Source organism: Cornus florida, unplaced genomic scaffold (genome assembly GCF_030987335.1).
Source record: "Cornus florida cultivar Cherokee Brave unplaced genomic scaffold, ASM3098733v1 CherokeeBrave_3.0.0_Hap2_Chr05, whole genome shotgun sequence".
Lineage (NCBI taxonomy): Eukaryota > Viridiplantae > Streptophyta > Magnoliopsida > Cornales > Cornaceae > Cornus > Cornus florida.
Window position 1 is genome coordinate 32,184,859 of NW_026775575.1, and position 19,536 is coordinate 32,204,394.

General features: G+C 38.6%; 1 non-coding gene across 1 annotated transcript; it reads right to left on the minus strand.

The window, feature by feature from the left end:
* Window positions 1-1,772: 1,772 nt before the first annotated feature.
* Window positions 1,773-1,879, minus strand: LOC132310790 (small nucleolar RNA R71). Its single transcript, XR_009482705.1, has one exon. It is a non-coding gene; the product is annotated as a small nucleolar RNA R71 (small nucleolar RNA).
* Between the last annotated feature and the right edge of the window lie 17,657 nt (window positions 1,880-19,536).

The following is a 19,536-nucleotide window of genomic DNA, read 5'->3' on the forward strand; positions in this document are numbered from 1 at the left end:
AATGGGAGGACAATCCATGTTTGTTGTTGATGTCCCATACTTATGAAAGCAAGTAACATGTATCTCTAACCTTGTGATGTGTTTGGATTGTGAGCTTAAAGAAAGGATTAATGGCTTAATTTGATATGTTGTGCTAACCACCATGTTGTTTAGACAATATATGCTTAATTTGTCATCCATGTTTGTTGAAACAACCACACACACACTTTGTTGCAATACATGTTCTTCCCCTCATTAATCATTCATTAAAAGGGTAGAAAAGCTATGCTTAGTGGTGATCCTAGACCCCAAGATCTCTCTCTCTCTTATTCTCTCTATTGCATTATTGCTTACTTTAATTTAATTTGCATTTAGTTTAATTCAACCAACCAACCACTATTTTGATCACTCGACCTACTAACCCTAATTTTAATTCCTCAACTTAGTACGACACACAATCCTTCGGGACGATCCCTACTCACCCTAGCTATATTTTTGGTAAAAGGTAGTAGTGGCAATTTCTAAATGTAAAAATTGGCCACATAAGCATAAACTTTTGGAGTGCGACGACCGACACACCAAGTTTTTGGCGCCGTTTCCGGGGATTGATTAATTGGCAACATCGTATTTGTTGAATCAATTAGGAATTAGTACTCTTTTGATCGTGTCTTTACTTTGTTTTCAATTTTTGTTACTTATTGTGTTTGTTCTTGATTGACAAGGAGCATTGAGCTAGGAAGCAAGCATAGGAGCATTCAAGCAAAGGAGCTAAGCACGTAGGGAAAAATGCTAAAAATCTAAAAATTGCTAAGCTAAGCTATAAATTTGGAGTTGAAGTGCTAAAGGACCTTTGTGGGATTTTCTTTACTCATCCCTTAGTTAAATTGTCGGTCCGCGTGGAGGCTTATAATTCAATTCTTAGATAAATCGTGAGCCCATGTGGAGGTAATTTACTTTTCTTGCATATTTTGTTAAAGCATGGGAGTATGAGAACATTGTATGTGGAGGAAGTTTGTTGATTATTGATTTGTTGTAAAGGTGAAGTGTTTGTTGTTATTGCTTGTTGCGTTGCATTGTGCATGCATAGTCATAGATCATTGAGACCCACTCTTGTCCCTTTAAATTTTCATCTTGAATCGATTGTTCGAAACCCTAGGGGAAGAGGTAGTTCTAGTCAATCAATTTCATCAATGGAAGAACACAATGAGGACCATGTGGAGGACCTTGGTCACATAGACCAACAAAGTATCCTTCACCCCAATGTGCATCACAATAACATGTAAGTACCATTAGGCATGCCAAGGCCATATGTTCATCCACCACAACAACAAGGCCAAGTTCCATTGGGAATGCCAAGGCCAATCTATGCTCCACCACCTCCTATCATTTATGGCAACCAAGGTGCCCATGTTGCACCTCCAATTGCTAATCCTCCCTTTGCTTTAAGAGATCACTATGTGCCTAATGAATATAATGCACCCACATGCATTCAATTACCACCATTTAGAGCACAGCACTATGAAATCAAGCCACAAACCATTCAAATGCTTCTTAATTATCATGGACTTCCAAGTGAAGAACATTACAAGCATTTGGATGAGTTTTTTGAAGTTTGTTTCACCGTAAAATATACGGATATGCCGGAAGAGGTCTTAAGACTTAAACTTTTTCCATTTACCCTTAAAGATAAGGCAAAATATTGGTTTAACAATCTTAGGCCTTTTTTAATAACTTCTTGGGCGGAAATGCAACAAGAGTTCTTGAAGAAGTACTATCCGGTTTCTAAGACCAATGCCATGAGAACTTTAATTAGAGAATTTTCACATGGGGATGGAGAAACATTTCTTGAGGCATGGGAACATTTTAATGAATTGCTTAGGAAGTGTCCACATCATGACATGCCCAAATGGCAATTAGTTCAATATTTCTTTGAGAGCTTATCGGACAATTACAAAGGCATGGTTGATGCTTCCATGGGTGCCTCTTACATTGATAGGCATGAGGATGACGTGTGCCATCTTTATGAGAGCATGATTGAAAATTCTTTGCATCGTACTTTATCTTCAAAGAATAGTAGAAATTCTAGTGGTAGGAAGAGTGTTGGCTTACATCAAGTCGATCACTCCAATGAAATTGCCACCGAGATGAAATCATTATCTCAAAGGTTTGATCATTTTTTGATCAATCAAAACTCGGCGAATCAAGTATCTTCCTTCCCTAACCAATCTCATCATGCATCTAATGAGACATGTATGACTTGTTCAAGTGTTTTAAATTCTACTTCCAATTGTCCTCATGGGCATGTGCAAGGTGAGCATCATGAACAAGCAAATACTATTTTTACTAATCAAGGGAACAATCCTTATGGAAATCATTACAATCCTAGTTGGAGAAATCACCCAAATTTCTCTTGGAAAAACCAAGGGGAGGCTCAAACCCTTCCCAAGGCGGTTTTCAAGGAAAGTACATTCCACCTCCAATGCAAAGCCAAGATTCCCAAGGTTTTAGATCATCATATCAATCACAAGGAAAGCAATTTTCAAATTCTCATTTTCCTAATCAACCATCATATTCCCAAGGAAATGTTACAAGTCCCGCTTTGGAAAATAAAGTTTTGACCGCTTTGGGCACTTTAGAGGCAAACACACAATTGCTTCATTCTCACTCTCAATCCATTGCTAAGCTAGAAACCCAAGTAGGGAAAATTGCTAGTACTTTGAATGCAAGAGAGAAGGGAAAAATGCCTTTGAATGCCCCACAAAAGCAACAATGTGTTGTGGAGACTCATTCCTCATCGAAAAGTCACACAATAGAGCATGTCAATGCAGTGACTACCTTGAGAAGTGGAAGGATTATGGACAACCAAGTAGGTGTGTCCAATAAAGAGAGTAAACTGGTGCAACCACAAGTTGACACTCGTCCCGTTTCATATCATATTCCTCTTTCATTGCATGTGCATGACCATATAAATGAGAATGTGTTGAAAAGAAAGATGTACAAAATGATTTGAAAACTTCTTGTGTTGAAGAGACTTCAAAGAAAAATTCTGAAAAAGGTTTTTGAACCGAAAGCTCCATTTCCAGATGCCTTAAAAGGATCAATTTCAAATGACAAGCAAAAGGCCAAAGTAAATGAAATCATGGATGTGTTTAGGCAATTGAAAGTTAATCTTCCACTTTTGGATGCAATCAAGCAAATTCCGGCTTATGCCAAATTCTTGAAGGACTTGTGCACCTAAAAGCGGAAGAACAGAAGCCAAGCACTGAGAAAAGTGGTCTTAACCGAACAAGTAAGTTCAATTTTGCAACATAACACTCTCCCCAAGTTTAAGGACCCCGGTTCACCTACCACTTCATGCATCATTGGTGATCATATCATTAATCGGGCTCTTCTTGACCTAGGAGCAAGTGTTAATCTTCTTCCATACTCAGTATATATCAAATTAGGCTTAGGAGACTTAAAACCAACGTCGGTAGTCTTACAACTTGCTGACCGATCAATCGAAAAGCCTAGGGGTATCATCGAGGACGTATTGATTAAAATTGATAAATTCTTCTTTCCCATTGATTTCGTTGTCATTGACACGAAACCGGTCCCAAATCCTAAGAGCCAAATTCCCGTTATCCTTGGTCATCCTTTTTTGGCAACCGCAAATGCCAACATCAATTGTAGGACGGGGATAATGAAGATCTTATTTGGCCACATGAAGGTAAAGTTGAATATTTTCAATCTAACCCCTAATTCATTTGACAAGCATGAAGAGATTAATGTTGTAGAGAAATGTCATGACCTTAAAAGTGAAGGAATTGAGTTTTTGTGTGAGACCAAGGTTTCAAAAAGTCCATCTTTAACATTGAAACCAAAGAAAGTTGTTTTAAAATTTTGTTTTGAAAGGGCGTGGAAGCCCAAAGATTGCATTGACCAAGGACCGAAAGCATCTTTTGAGCTTAATCCAACAAGTTCCTTAAAGAATCATTTGTTGGGTGTAGTTCAAAACACTTATCACCCCATTGAGGAGGGGATGCACTACAATATGTTTGATCCAGGCTAAAAAAGCCCAACGTCTTGCTAGAGATGTTAAAGACTAGCAAGACATTTCGTAGGGTGTCAAAACCCTATTCCTCCCTCATTTCTATCTTTAATTTCAATTCTTGCGAAGTCTAGATACTTGTTTTTAGTTCATATGCATTGCTAGGAACTGTGATTAGGACTGCATGCACTTTTATGTTGAAATTGAGCATTTTGCATAAGTTCGATCGATCTCAAATGAGAGTTAGATCAATCGAACTTCAACTTGCATCCAACACTTAGAAAATTTTCAACCTACATCCACCTGCATCCATATCACCTCTCTGTCCCATCGTTCAAACTTATTCTCAGATCGATCATAAGTCCTTAGATCGATCCAAACTTCAAGTTCGATCGATCTTGAGTTCCAGCACTTAGAAAAATTTCTGAACCTAAAACCTGCATATTTTTAGCTCTCTTTCAAATCGATCGAACATTTTGTGCAGATCGATCTCTGTTCCTTATCTCACTATTTTTTACTTTGTTTGACTTTTTAATTTTAAAATTCCAAAAATATTTTTATTTTATTTTAATCCTTCAAAAATCCAAAAAAAAAATTTATTTTTATTTTCAATTTTTAATTTTTAGTTTTAAATTTTAAATTTTTTAATTTAAAAAAAAAAAAAAAATTTCAAAAAAATTTCAAAGAGAGATCATTTCAGTTCGATCGATCGAACTGGTTCGGGGAAGTTTTAGAAAATGGAACTGAGGGTTTGTAGATCGATTCCAAAGATCGATCTAACCCTCTCAAGCCCTAACCCTTTCATCACTGCTGCACCCATCTTCCCCATCTCCGGCGAGCATCTCCGGCAAGATCCAAACGTCGATTCTCTCTCTCTCTCTCCTCTCGGATCTCTATCACTTCTTCGCACCTCATTTCTTTTCTCTCATTTTTGGTAAGATTCGAGACTTCATTTGTATTTCAAGCTTCGACTTGCTTTATACATGCTTTAATGTTAGATCCATGCTATTTTGATGATGAAAATCTCCATTGATGAAGCTTTGACTCACTTTGTATATATATGTGTGTGTATATATATTTTGTTAGATTTTTAAGTTTCGATTTGCTTTTGGGAGTATGGGCCTTCTTAGGTGATTAAGATTGATGCTTTGTGTGTTGATGGGCCCACGACTATGTTCGTGAAGGCCTCGTGCCATCCACGTCACAGATCTGTGACTGTCCACGTTCTTCACAGAGTTCGATCGATCGAACATAATTCTCAGATCGATCTAGTGAGATCGATCGAACTTAGTTACTTAATTTCTCAGATCGATCATGAGAGATCGATCTCACATTTTTTGTGATCGATCGAACCTCACAGATTGTATATACACATTCCATGCATCTTATCTTGTGTCCATGTTATCTCATTCATGCCCAATACTTGTGATTCTCCACATTGGATGCATTTTACACTTATACTGATTAGCATGTTCACATCCTGTCACTTCAATAGATTCATGTCATTTATCTATTTTGTCTATCTTACTTGACCTACATGATTCTATTTAGTGCTTTAAATTTTTTATTCTGGCACTGAATTCCCTTGTAAGTTTTCAATTATTTTACAGGCCATGGCTTGAGTCAAAACTGTAGCCCACGGACACTATCACCGCCGAGGCCGGCAGACTTTTGATGACGAGGCTAGTCCATCTCATGCCCAGGACCCCATATAGGAGGAGCCAGCTGAGCCCATACAGTCTCCTCATTCTGACAGCAGATTACATTCTGATGATGGCGCATCTCCTTCACACGGTGACACTGAGGCTGAGCACATACCATCTCTACTACCATAGCCAGCTCAACCAGTACGGGAGTTAGACCAGCCATTACGCAGATACTCATGCCTTCCAGTGGCACACGAGTCAGTCTTCGATACAAATTTCTTTTCCCGGTCAGTACTTAGCCGATCAGCTTATGAGGATATACTACGGAAGGGCCTTGCAGCCATTCTTGCCCCTGTCATATACCCCGCGTAACACGGCAGAGCTGAGGACCTCCATTGATGGCCATCTGATTTCTATCACTGTGGACATATTATCTAGATCGTGCCATTGTCCACATGACTACCCTTCAGAGCTATAGGAGACAAATCCAAGGCTATACAGGCTTTCATATGCAGATATGGCCGTTCTTCTCACAGATCATTATGCCGATGGCGAAACCTTCGCCACCTGCACCTATTTGCCAGATGACTTGTGGTTCTTTGACTTAGTCTTATTCCGCAATGTCTTCATGGCCAGCCATAAGATTCAGCAGAGAGGCGAATACTTGACAGCTCTGTACGCTTTTTATACAGGGCATTGGCTGTCTATCCATGCGCTCATCTGGAGCGTGATGATGAAGCTTTATGATGAGCACATTAGCAAGGAGAGGCCCAAAAGGGCTAAGTCATCACCCAAATCTTGCTAGACCAGCGCTATCCTTTCCATCCACGGGAGCACCCTGAGAGAAGATCCTGTCACTTCCTGACGAAGGATTGGGATAAGAGCTATAATGCTATTATCAAGAGATTACAGGAGGACGTAGCCGAGGCAGCAGAGAAGCTAGAGGCTAAAGAGGCAGTAACAGCAGACCCGACAGTAGACGACGCAGCAGTCGATCCGGCTGCCGTACACATGTACATTGATTTAGAGCAACCTGCAGAGGACGCAGAGCAGCACTCTCCAGTTGGGTCACCCATTCACGATGCGGAGCAGGCTCAGGATCATTATTCTCCCGATCTAGCCACACCTGAGGCTCCAGTATAGACACCCGGCTTTGGAGAGCGTCTTCAGACTCTGGAGGACACAGTGGTATCTATCCGCGCAGAGACTGTTACCCTCAGAGCTGACATTGCTTTCCTCTGCATGGATGTCATGGCTACATTTTGTGATCTATCCCGAGACATCCTCGGAGCGCGACCTACCCGTCCTACCTCTTTTTCCTGATCTCTCCATCCCTTCCCTCCTGTTATTTTATATATCTGTGATCTCATCATGTTTTTGATACTGTTATACTATTTTTGCAGCCGTGTCTGTCGGCTCTAATACTAGATATAGTATACTTTATTTTTATTTATATATGTTTTTTTATGGATGTTTGTCGGCTGTTTGTTTGACTCCATCAGGTGCATCCCAGTGACTTTAGTGAGAGAGAGTACTGCCCAAAATTTTCAGGACCACCCTTTTACCTCTCTGTATTTTTCAGTTGCTATCCCATTTACACTTGCATGTCCACTGTATACTGTTATTATCCCTTTTGTTATCTGATGAGTTTATCCAAATGCCAAATTTCAGGACCACAGTCAATCCCAAGTTTAGGGGGCTATACCACCCACTTTGGATATTTTTGTCCCAGCCATTCTTTGCCTTAATTGCACTGGTATACAATTTCCTTTTGTTCTCTTTTACACATTGAGGACACTGTGCCATTAAAGTTTGGGGGTATAATGGTGCTTTGCAGTGTTTTGTTTTTAAATTCAAAATTTTGAGCATGTCTTGTGTATTTGAGATATTTTCAATGATTGGTCCATATTAGCTATGATTTTGATCTTTTGAGGACTATATTGCTTAGAATTTAAAAATTTCTTGACTTGAGAGTCCAATACTCCTTATATGCCTTGTGGATGCCATTGGGAGTAAATTTCTTAAAAATTTGATGTCTTGCTTACACTTGTGGTCCACATCATCTTGATTTTGTGATTGTTTTGAGATTCACTCTAGTATTCTACACTAGCACAGGCGCACACTAGCATTCATTTATGGGGTACATGCTTTGTTGACTATTGAATTGGTTATATCCCAATTGAGCTAGTAGTGCATTGAAAGCTTTCATTCTTGATAAAGGTGGATAACAACCCCTTTTCACTAAGTAGCTGGCATTCTAGCCTCATCAATCACTGAACTTCTCGCGCCGAAAGGTGGAGGGCCTAAACTCTAGGTTAATAATTGAACTTGAAAAAAAAAAAAAAAAATTAGATGAAAAGTGAGGACTTCTCAGGTGAAAAGTGGGAAATGATTAGATGGAAGTTGTCTTGATTTGTAGCCTAGTTGATTTGAGCTTGTAAGTCCATAAGGGTGTTTGAACACCTAATGCCCTAAAGCCATTTGGTTTAGGAATCATTGACCTAACGCTCGACCTCATAAATCGCTAGAAAGCTTAATAGATCAACACATTACACCATGCTTCCATCTTTGATCCTATAAAATAAATCGAGTGAAAAGAATAAGCGCACCTAGAACAATAAAGCTTTACCAAAAGGTCCACTTTTTGTCTTGATGATCGGTACTAGATTTGTGTGCTAGTTTGAGGGTAAGGATGTAATTAATTCTCTAGTTGGCTTAGATAACAACATATTTGATGCTGGTTCACTCAAAAAGGATTCTAGAGTTGTTTTGATTTGCATGATCATTTTCTTGATGTGCGGAGGACAATACTTGTTTGCTTGATGTTGAGATTTTGGGAGATTGCTTAGAAATGTTTAAAACATTGCATACTTGAGGTAGTTTTCTCCCAATACTTGTTTGCAATATTGGTACCTCTTTTGAAAGAATGAGCTTAATGTTTGTGGGTATCATTTCTGGAAACCCTCACGAGATTTCACTGGTCCACTAGGGGTAACCTAGGGGTTTTAAAAGGCTTGTTGCATATGCTAAATGTAATCGTGTTCCCTACAAAAGTGGCGTTATCCATTTATTGCTTTCTAATTCATAGTTGTATAATTGTTCATTTGATTCCTTTACTTTCCAGTTCATTGTTAGGGACTAGCAATATTTAAGTTTGGGGCTGTGATGAACCCTGAAAAGTTACGTATTTTAACCCCTTAAGCTTAGGTATTCTAGAACCTTTATCTATCTTATTTTACAATTTTGTATTGATTTCGTGTTATTTCCATTTTCAGGTACTTATCCCCAAAATAAGCTAACTCAGCCAAATAAGAGCATAATTGAAGCAATTCTGGGACAAATCAAAGAAAGGAGCAAAATAGAGCAAAAAGGAAGCTAAGGGTGGAATTTCAGCAACTTCGATCGATCTTAAGAAAAGTTCAATCGATCCAACTTTCATTAATCACAGCACTTCAAGATGGATCTAAGCTATGTTTGTCCCTGTTCAAAGATCTCAAAAGTTTGATCGATCCAACTTCCTTCTCCGATCGATCAAACATTCTTGTCATTATCCAAATGATTGATCTTATCTAGTTATACCACCCTACCAATAACTTTTGTCCTTTTCCCAAAAATATCTTCAAAATATCTCAGATTTGTTTTTATCCAAAAAGGCACTGCCATCGAGGATCGATCCAGCCTAAGTTCGATAGATCTCAACCATGTTCGATCGATCCAAGTCCAAGGTTCTATCAATCGAACTTCCTCTAGTACGAAAAAGTTAAATTTTCAGCTCACAAAAAGTTGTCCTTCATCCAATCATTGGGGAATATTTGCTATACGACTCCAGCTCATTTTGGGTGCCATTTGACCTACCTATATAAGGATAAGGATTGTTTTTTTTATATCATATTGTATCACATCATATCATATCATACTTTGTAGGACTCTTAAAGAGGAAGCAAAGAAGAGGAGGAGGCTAGAGACATTATTGGAGACTCTTCATCAACCAAGGAGCAGATTTCTTCCATGGAGCTTGCCCTTGAGGGTTGGAGGACATCATCCATGAGTGGCTAGACATCCTCTTGGGCCTAGAGTTAGCCCTAAGCATGCTTTCTACTTCTTAATTTATGTATTTTTGAGGGGATTTGTATTGTGATTCATGTCTTGACACTTTTATATATATAGATCTTGTTTATTCAATGATTTATGTGGTTTAATGCTTCCAATTGATCGTTTCATTCTATCCATATGTCTATGTATGCTAGAATATATGTTCATGTGTTTGTCTCTATTTCTTGTGTTATTGATGCATGTCTATGTATGTTGATGCTATAGATCTAGAGATTATTAAGACATAGTGCTTAATGTCATGTTCTTGTGGTTTATTTGATGGTTCATACTCATTGCTTGATGGATTGTACCTCTCCCTTAGTTTAATTAGTTTAATTTCATGTCATTAGCTTAGTTGTAGTGTAGTTGTTAAATGAGAGGACAATCCATGCTTGTTGTTAATGTTCCATACTTATGAAAGCAAGTAACATGTATCTCAACCTTGTGATGTGCTTTGGATTGTGAGCTTAAAGAAAGGATTAATGGCTTAATTTGATATATTATGCTAACCACCATGTTGTTTAGACAATATATACTTAATTTGTCTTCCATGCTTGTTGAAACAACCATACACACACACTTTGTTGCAATACATGTTCTTTCCCTCATTAATCATTCATTAAAGGTGTTGAAAAACTATGCTTAGTGGTGATTTCTAAACCCCAAGATCTCTCTCTCTTTTATTCTCTTTAGTGCATTATTGCTTACTTTAATTTAATTTGCATCTAGTTTAATTCAACCAACCAACCACTATTTTGATCACTCGACCTACTAACCCTAATTTTAATTCCTCAACCTAGTACAACACTCAATCCCTTGGGATGATCCCTACTCACCCTAGCCATATTTTTAGTAAAAGGTAGTAGTAGCAATTTCTAAATGTAAAACATGGCCACATAAGCATAAACTTTTGGAGTCCGACACACCATGCCTAAAAACATATTTTGAAGAGAAGCCACTTCGGTTGGCCGAAATGAAGAACCGGTTGACCGAAATAGGCCTGAATAGTACCTAAGCTACTGGAATATGCACTTAAACTATTCAAATGAAAACCCAAAGGCTTCGGTCGGCCAAAATGACCTGAGAAAGAGCTGAAACACTTGTTAAATGCCAAAATGAAGAAAACTTCTCAAGTCTCAAATGAATCCCCCCATGGCATGATCAAATTGAATTATATGTAAGTGTGTGATGATGTGAATATACACGCAAGTGTAATATGACATTTTAAACATGTTGCAATGGCCAACGGCCTCATTACATTTCATTTAAAAGATTTTACATGCCAAAACTCTAAGTTAGAAGATTACATCCTAAAGCCAAAACTTGGAATCTAAATGCATACACTTGAAACTTAAAGTTGGTGGCCCTTGGCCTCATGTCATACATATCAAATAGGTTCCAAATAATGTATCCAAGTACACTTTACATGTTATAAGGCAAAAATGACATAATTGAACCTAACTAAGTATTACAGCTTTATAAGCAAAACTTAAACATACTAACACTTGCATGTGAACAAGAATACTTTAAAAGAAGCTTCAAATCTACGAATCACCCAAGGCAAGTGCAAATACCAATTTTGAATCCTATACCTGAACAAATCCCCCAGTAACTTCGGGGTGAGTAAACAAGTTTACTCGTTGAGAATAACCATGCATCGACTAGATTTTTTTATAGATTTTTATAACAACATGAAACAATTCAAAAGGGTCATGCCACCTAACGTCTATGTCAAAGGTGAGACTCAAGGAGCATCCTAAGCTACCTTAAATCATTTCTAGCATAAAACACATCCTTTATGCAATTTCAGCAACATAGGTGCATACTATACAAAACACCAAGACATAGATTCTCAAAGCCATCACCTTAAAATTTAAAATGCAATAACAACTAAATATAATAATTTAGTATAATTAGAATTTCTAATACCGCACATCAAGACATAGCTTCTCTAAGTTATCAACTTGAAATCTAAAAGTGTGCAAATAACTAAATATAGCAATTTAGTATGGATGTACTTAACAACATCAAATTGTCAAAAGCCAAAACCACAAGTCACAATCAAACATTATTGTCAACTTGGAATTGAATGCGAAATCAAATAGTGGAAGACTTGGATATCAAGCTCGGAATTCTGTTGAGACCTCAATGGTTATTCTGGGCATTAACCCGGCGGGAAGACCACCCTAGTGCGCACTATCTCAATTGGGGAGAACTCATACCTCCCGCACTAGAGCCAAACTCTAGCCATGTTACTTGTAACAACAATGTCCCAAGACTCCAAAATAAACCAAATAAGTTCACAACTTATACATAATTTATATCATGCACGCAATCATCTTCCAGGCACAAGTAGGTTGAACCCACATAATCCATGCCTTTGAGTGTAAATTCTAAAATGGCATATATAATGCCAATTACAAAGTGTGCAATTCATTACACAAGGCAACAATATATTCTATAAGGAAGACATGTTTTCATGAATATAAATATAGCAACAATGTTATCCAATGCTCAAAACATAACTATGTGAATACACAAAGGTCTAAATCCATGATTTATACGTAGAAACAACTTCTACAACAAAAATTAAATCCAGGGAACAACATGATAGAATTTAATTATATAAAAATAATTAAATTTTCTAGATTTCAAATCATTTCCAAATGGCCTCAATTTAATATATGCTATAGGACATAGCATGGTCATTACCTATATTCATTCAAAATCCTAATTAGTCCAATGGAACCATAATCTCTAGATTTTCAAACTCATCCAAATGCTCTCAAATTATAGTATGTTAAAGAACATGCCAAGACTTAATTTAAAAGCATATCACAAGTTAAATTCATGCAAGGTACATCCACGGGAATTAAACTTTCACATAGATAATTATTAAATAAAAATTATAATTCTTATTTAAATTATCTTAATTTAATATATGTTAACAAACACATCTAAACTTAATTTCCTAGCATGCCACAATTTAATTCTAAGTTGAATACCATCATGAGAATTAAATCTTCACCATAGAAAATAATTAAATTAAATTTTAGATTCTTAACAAAAGCATGCATACAAATTGTATAAGCATCAAAAACATGCAAGACAACAAAAATATGAAATTATAACACCCCCTACCTCCATTTGAGATGAAATCTCAAATCCCCACCAAAACAAAACCGCTCTGAATCCGATGAAACTCCTAGGTTTTGTCGGGGACAACACGATGACCATAACCCCCAAGGAATCCCCATCAAAATCACAACTTGACTTCAAACCCGAACTCAAGAAATGGCCAAAAATGGATTCTAATAAGGGAAAAATGTAGAGCACGGCAAGGCGAACATAAACGCTAAGCCACTACACCTTTTTACTAAAGGGAAGTGGCCGAAAAAGAAAAGAGAAGGGTGGCAGCCCTTTGGCTGCCATGGCTGCCGGCCAAGAGAGAGGAGAGAGAGAAAAATCTGATTTTTTTTCTTAAGACCTCCAATTTATAGAAAAACCCTAAAAGTGTCCCGAACGGGCCCCTCCGAGTCCAAAAAAGTGAAATTTGAATAGACGCGCTTAAACGGTACAACACTGTGAATGAAAAATAACCGAAATGAGAATATATAAACAATGGAAGAAACAGGATCAAAAACCGAGTCCTGAGCAGAGAGATATGCCCCAAATAAGTTCGGCGGCAACCGGGGCCAGAAACCCTGAAATTGGAGAAAAACAACTGGAAGGAAATCCTATGAGTACACGACTCAACGAAAAGTGCAAATGAATCCTATACGAGGATTCAAGCTCAAACCAAGGCATTTAGCAATAACTTTCATTAATTGCACAATGGCCCCTCTGAAAAGTGAAAACTACACAACTACCTAGAATGAAAATATCTTCCAAAAATATTTTCTTAAAAACTCCTGAAATAAAATATCTTCAAAAGATATTTATGAAAAACACCCCAAGAAATGGAAATGTTTATGAAGAACTGTACATTCATGCCCCTATGGACACCTAAAGCAACCAGAGTACTTTTCTGCAAAAGTAAAGATACGTATTTTGTGAAAACCACTTAGAATGAAGATACGTGAAGTTAAAACCCAATTCCGAACACAAGAAGTGAGGTTATGCCAACAAAGTGACAAACAGGGAAAAACCAGAATAGGGAAAAGGACGAAGAGTGAATAGTGTCTAAAAAGTGAAAATATGGAAATGACTCGATCCTCAAAGGAAGTTGTCAATCGAAAGAAAAGAGTCTGAGAAACTATTTCTAAGCACCGGAGATGACACTATGTGATGAGAAACTGAACTTAGAAAGGAAAAGATCAATGGAAAAAAAATATCTGTGAAAATCTGAGAAAAAGGAAAGGAAGGAAAATGACCGGGTCATTACAACCTTCCCACCTTAAAGGGATTTCATCCCTGAAATCCAACCCTAACAAAACAAAAGGCGAAACCAGGATAACTACAGAGTACTTATCCAAGTATCCCACACAACATGCTACAAAAGCAAATCCAACACTGTGATAAGCGTTGAATACTGTATATTCAAGCGCCCTAAAGTACATTAACAAAGTCCATTAATTGATTATTTTATGTAGATTAACTCCATTTGCTTGTTTTTATGCATTTTCAGGTTAAAGTGCAAAAAGGAAGCAAAAATGATGCCTTGTGGAATTTTGAACAAAAAGGATGCCATTTCTGAATTTCTGGCAGCAGTGATCCTGACTTTTGTCGCCATTTTCGACCTAGCAAACTCAAGAACTGGACTTCCCTCATAACATGAAAGATTTATAGCTCTTAATCAGCTTCCCAAATCTTCAAACGGTTTGTCATTCGGAGCTTGGAGCAGAGAGTTAGGGCCTTGTTACCAGAGGTGCGCAGAACTGCCTGGCAGCAATGCAATTCTGCCTTGATCTTCATTTTCGACCAACCAGACTTAAGAATTGGGTCTTCATCAAAACATGAAGTTTTTAAAGAACTGAATCAGCTCTCCAAATCTTCAAACAGATCATCATTCGGAGTTTGGGGCACAAAGTTATAACAGTTTTACCAAAATAGGTCAGCGCTGAGCAAGAGGAGCATGTTGCACATTGCACTAAGTTAGAGTGCTCGAGATCACTTTTCGAGCACTCAAAAATCAGGCAGATTGCACTCGGAAATGGCTCAATTTCAGCCACTTGCACATTGGTTTCCTCAATGCCATCTTCCTTCTTTATGAAGTGGTTGGAGGTGTTCCTTGGAGGAGAGAGAGAGGGTGTTGTTGGAGAATAAAAAGCTACCAAAGGCCACACATTTGCTATCTTTGATTTTAGCAAGATAGAGGAGAGAGAAGAGAGCAAGGAGGAGGGTGTTCTTGAGTGCTACAGTAGGAGCTCGAAAATGGAGATGGAGTCTTCTTCTTCTTCTTCTTCCATTTTTGTATCCATGGATAACTAAACCTCCATCTAGGGAGGTGATGAAACTCCTCCTTGTAAACATGTCTAGTTTTTGATTTATTTTGGGGAATGAAATGTGTATTTGACTAGTCCCATAATCTAGAGCATGTTACATAATGTAATGGATGTTTTAATGTTCTAAAGATCATGTTGCATTAAATACTCTTGTCTTAGATGATTTAATCTCATGGTTGTATGGCTTGTAGTTTCATAGTGACAATGGAGCTAAGACTATGGAATGGTTTTAATGGCATGATTTTGAGTAGCTTGTTAATTCATTGCTTAAGAATTTCTTTTGATGGATTAACCTTGTGACTTGTTATCATGTGCTCTCATCAATTGATTACTTGTTTGACAATCTCTAGCTTAGTGAGCATGTTGAGGATTGCACCATAGTTTAGGTAATTTAAGAATGTGGAGCTTTGATAGGTTGTTCTTACATTTTAATTAATTGAATTTCTTGAAGATGATATAGTGGTCATGAATTGCTATTCATCAAGGTCATCTCTACATTAATTCCCCAAATTAATCATATAATTAGCTTGTGTAGAGGTTTGGAGTGGATTCACTTCCCTAGACTTCCTTCTCTAAATCTTCTCTTTTAATCTCCTTCAATTTATTGTTGTATGCATTCTGAATTTGTAGTTAAGTGACAACAAACACAACCTCTATGAACACCCCTTTATCATCCTAAGCATGACTCTAAACACTTAGGTTGCCTTAGACTAGCGCAGTCCCAGTGGTTCGACTTACCCGACCAATAGCCCTATTTTACAATGATTCGTGCTATTGCGAAGGTTGATGTTTAATTGACCAGCCGATCAATTTTTGGCGCCGTTGTCGGGGACTTGCAAACGGTTTAGCAACCAAAGTTTAGGGTTAAATTTAGTTTGATTGTGCATATTGTGTCTTGTGAATATTCCTTGTATGTTTTGATCATCTTCGTGTTGTAAGATTCTAGGGACTCGAAGTTCGCCGTGGGATTGCTAGCAAATTGTAAGTCTAGAGGACCCCAGGTAAGTCTCGTGACTTCTAGTTTCGAATTGTGAATATTGTACATGTGTTAATTTTAGAAGTAGTTAATTTAGTTGTGAAGCCCTTGTAGAGGCTATTATCTTGTTTAATTTCATGTACAAGCATCGGTCCTTGTCGTGGCCATTTATTTTCTGTCTCAATATCAAGGTAGACCTTTCCAAGCCTCTTCAAGCTACCGTCCTCCTTACAATCTAAATGTCTCCAATCAACCTCCTGTGTGTCCAACTGACGAGATAGTAGCTGCAAACAAGCAAATGATGGAATCATTAAATAAGCAAATAATGGATGCCAACAAGCAACTCTTGACATCCTTGCAGCCTACTCTCCAAATGGTTCACTCTCATACTCAATCCATAGCTAATCTTGAAAATCAAGTGGGCCAAATAGCTAACTCGGTGAATCAATTGCTTCAAAAGGACAAGGGCAAGCTTCCCTCTCAACCTTTTGAAAATCCTAGAGGAATGCATGTGATTGACGAAACCCCTCCTCCGAGTAGGCCGACTCATGAACAAGTTCAAGCTATCACCACCCTTCGGAGTGGTAGAGTGGTTGACAACAAGGTCGATGGAGACAAAAGTGAGGAAGTTTCTCCTTTGAAAAATCCAAATTCAAGCTCTTCTAATCCAAATTCTTGTCCAAATACCATTCACGGAAATCCCACACATGTCACCCCAAATGTGGACACGACTTATGAGCCAAAAGCTCCGTTTCCTCAACGTCTTCAAGAGTCGACACATTTTGGGAACAAGAATTGTAAAATTCAAGACATGTGGGAAGTTTTCAAGCAAGTGAAGATTAACTTGCCCCTCTTGGATGCTATCAAGCAAATCCCTCCCTATGCAAAATTTCTCAAAGATTTGTGCACTCAAAAGCGCACTTCTAAAAATCATTTGCCAAAAAAAGTGAGGTTGACTGAAAATGTTAGTGCTATTATTCAGTACAGCACTCCCCCGAAGTATAAGGATCCGGGTGCCCCCACAATCTCTTGCGTCATTGGTGACAGCAAAATCGAGAGGGCCCTCCTTGACTTAGGAGCTAGTGTGAATTTAATTCCATACTCAGTCTACCTACAACTTGGTTTGGGAGATCTTAAGCCGACTTCCATGGTTTTGCAACTTGCCGATAGATCGGTCAAGCATCCACGAGGTATTCTCGAGGATGTTATCATCAAAGTGGACAAATTCTACTTCCCGGTAGATTTTGTGGTTCTTGATACAGAACCGGTCCATGACCCAAAAAAACACATTCCCGTGATCCTTGGTAGGCCATTTCTAGCCACGGCTAATGCATCAATTAATTGCCGAACCGGGGTGATGGACATTACTTTTGGAAACATGCAAGTCAAACTCCACATCTTTCATGCAACTCAACATCCCTCCAATGAGGATGATTGTTTTCTTGTGGATGTCATCGATGAAGTGGTCGAAGAATCTCTCCCCTTCATCCTAAGCAAAGATCCTCTTGAAACTTGCATGTCCCATTTTAACTTCTCAAACTTTGATGTTGATCAAGCCATTCAAGAAGTCAATTCCTTGCTTGATATTAGTGCTATCATGGATGTACCTCCTTGGAAAATTCCAAAAGAACCACTTCCCCAACTTTCCACCACTCCTCCGGTCCCATTATTGTTATCTCCGCCACAACTTGAGCTTAAGCCGCTCCCGGCCCATCTCAAGTATGTGTTCCTTGGTCCAAAGCAAACCCTTCCGGTCATTATTGCCTCGGACCTTCAAAAAGACCAAGAGACCAACCTTTTAGCGGTGCTCCAAGAGCATAAAGAAGCTATTGGTTGGACAGTGGCAAATTTGAAAGGAATTGACCCCTCCATTTGTATGCACCGCATTCATATGGAGGATGACGCAAAGCCTACTAGAGAGGTCCAGCGCCGGTTAAATCCAAATATGAAGGACGTGGTCATGAAAGAGGTGATCAAATTGCTAGATGCGGGAATCATCTATCCTATCTCTGATAGCAAGTGGGTGAGCCCCACACAAGTTGTCCCCAAGAAATCCGGGCTCACCGTTGTTGAAAATTTAGCGGGTGAGCTCGTGCCACAACGAACCACCACCGGGTGGCGTGTGTGCATTGACTATCGTAAACTCAATTCATCAACTAGGAAGGATCATTTCCCACTCTCATTTATTGATCAAATCCTAGAAAGGTTAGCCGGCCAAAGCTTCTATTGTTTTCTTGATGGTTATTCCGGCTATAACCAAGTGGCAATCGCCCCCCAAGATCAAGAGAAAACAACATTCACATGTCCCTTTGGTACTTTTGCCTATCGACGCATGCCTTTTGGTCTATGTAATGCACCGGCAACGTTCCAAAGGTGTATGATGTCCATATTCTCCGATATGGTTGAAAGGTTCTTGGAAGTTTTCATGGACGATTTTTCCGTATTTGGCTCCTCCTTTGACTCGTGTCTCAAAAATTTATCTCTTGTGCTCCAAAGATGCAAAGAGACGAATCTCATTCTAAGTTAGGAGAAAAGCCACTTCATGGTCCAAGAAGGCATTTTTTAGGACATGTCATTTCTAAGCGGGGAATCGAGGTAGACAAGGCAAAAGTTGAGTTAATCTCTAACTTCCTCCTCCGAATTCCGTCCGTCAAATCCGTTCTTTTCTTGGCCATGCCGGATTCTATCGTCGCTTCATTAAAGATTTTAGCAAAATCTCACGGCCCTTGTGTAATCTCTTAGCCAAGGATGTTCCGTTCAATTTTGATGACGCTTGCATGGAAGCTTTCATCAAACTTCGCATTCTCCTCTCCTCCGCCCCAATCATGAAACCCCCTAATTGGTCTCTTCCCTTTGAGATCATGTGTGATGCATCCGACTATGCATTAGGGGCGGTTTTGGGCCAACGTGTGGATAAACTTCCGCATGTCATTTATTATGCTAGCAAAACTCTCTGCGATGCCCAATTGAACTACACCACCACTGAAAAAGAATTGCTAATTGTGGTGTACGCCTTGGATAAATTTCGCTCTTATCTTCTTGGCTCCAAGGTCATCATCTTTTCAGATCATGCCGCTCTTAGGCATTTGTTAGCGAAAAAAGAGACAAAACCCCATTTAATTCGATGGATCCTCTTACTTCAAGAGTTTGACATTGACATCCGGGATAAAAAAGGGACCGACAATGTTGTCGCCGATCATCTCTCTCGCTTACTTATTGAGAAATCTTCAGAATTCGCAGCCATTCGTGATTCCTTTCCGGATGAGCAACTTCTTCAAGTTTCACATTCTACTCTTCCATGGTTTGCGGATATTGTCAATTATCTTGCGGTTGGCAAAATTCCAGCCCATTGGTCCAAACAAGAGAGGG